The sequence below is a fragment of the Gavialis gangeticus genome, unplaced genomic scaffold (genome assembly GCF_001723915.1).
Source record: "Gavialis gangeticus isolate Ggan-Ray unplaced genomic scaffold, GavGan_comp1, whole genome shotgun sequence".
Taxonomy (NCBI): domain Eukaryota; kingdom Metazoa; phylum Chordata; order Crocodylia; family Gavialidae; genus Gavialis; species Gavialis gangeticus.
In genome coordinates this window covers 65,864,628-65,866,367 of record NW_017728994.1, presented here as the reverse complement: position 1 = coordinate 65,866,367, position 1,740 = coordinate 65,864,628, and positions in this window count along the sequence as shown.

Here is a 1,740-nt window from a genome sequence, read left to right as displayed (position 1 = left end):
GCGTGCGGGACGCGGGAGCCCGGCGCCTCTCCCGGGCCAGCTCGGAGGGGCGGCGGAAAGCGGGGGCTGGTTGCGATGGCAAGGCAGCAGCGATCCAGGCCGAGTTACCTTCCCCCTGTCAAGGCAGCAGGGAAGGGGGAGCCCCTTGCTCCTGGCTCCCTTCTCCCACCGCAGCACCCGGCTTTGGCTCCCACGGGAAAACTTTTCATTAATCGAGCGCTCCCCCGCCCCCCTTCCTCGCCCTCTGGGTCCGGCGCTGCGCTGGCCCATTAGTGGGGAGGCACCTGCCTGTGCAGGCTGCCCCGAGAGGCAGGCCGCTGGAAAGGGCTTGTTCGGCTTCCTAGGGGCCCCTGCAGCGCAAGGCCACGTCCAGGACAGCGCCGCTGCCGCCCACGTTTGCAGAGCCGGCCTCCCCGCCGCCGCGGCCCGGGGACAAGCGCGGCGCTTGTTCGCTCGGGGGAACAATGCGCCTTCTGTCCCGGCAGGGCCTGGGGCGGGGGGGCCGTGTGCGCGGCTGACAATGGCCGGGGCCAGGGGAGGCTTCAGGGCACCTGTTCCGGGGGGTTTCCCAAAGCCACGCTCACAAAACGATAAGGAACGGGTTTTATTTATTTGTTTCAACCACAACATTCAGTTATAACAATATTGGTTGTTCTAAAAATAGGACCAATCCCTGGCAGATGGGGGGTGGGAGGGAGAAAGAGAGAGAGAGAGACAGAGAGAGAGAGACAGAGAGAGAGACAGAGATCCCCTTGGGATGACAGTCAACAATGTTCAGACAACAGGTGAGCACAGGCAGAAAGGCAGAGGGGGGGGAGAGAGAAAGAGAATGGAGGTGGCCACTCAGCACTTGATTTCGGTCTATTAAAATCCACATACTCCATGGACTTTACAAGAAACTGTACATTTTATCAAATAAATTAAAATTCTTCTAAGATTGATTGTCCTTCACTTAAAGCGCCCCGCACACCGACCCTCCTTGATTTATGTGTATAGGCATGACTCGTGTTTGTGCCCCCGCCCTGCTCTTCTCACTTTCCTTCCCCCCTTCTTTTTTTAAATTCACTTCGTTTGTTCACTACATAAAAGGAGCCCAGTTTTACAATGATTACAAAAACAAAAAAAAACCCCAAACCAACCCCAGTAACCCTTCCTCCCCCTGCAACCAAAAGCAGCGCTCAGGAATATCCGTACAATATTGCACAGTTCAGACGTACAGTGGTTTTTTGTTTTTACAGAAGAAAGCAGGAAGGGTACAGAGGGTCTTTTCCAATAACGAGATACCTTTGCAAAGAAAAATCAAGCAAAGAAAATAATAATCCACGGTCTTAAAAAAAAACAAAAAAAGGATCTAGAGAAAGGATAATAAATAAAGGAGCACGTGAAGGGTGTACACATTTCACCGGTTACTTTTTGGCTGCATGTCTTGCTCAGTCCCATCGCAGGACCCGAAAAGGTACAAAACCTGGAGGCGGGGGAGGGGGGAAGCGACGAGGCAGAAATTTGTACAAAGAGTGAACAGCCGAGGTCGGCGGAGTCTTTTGCGTTGTCCTACCATCGCCAGCACGAGCCGTGGGGAGAGGGGAGGAAAGGCAGAAAAGTCCCATTTGGCAGCAGGGACCCGCCATCGTTTATTCTTTCCCCCCCCCCTTTTTTTTTTCCTTTTTTACAAAAATAAAACTAACGCCCCCAAAGCTTTTCTTCCCGGCTCCAGGATCCCCTCCGACTTCTTTCCACTCC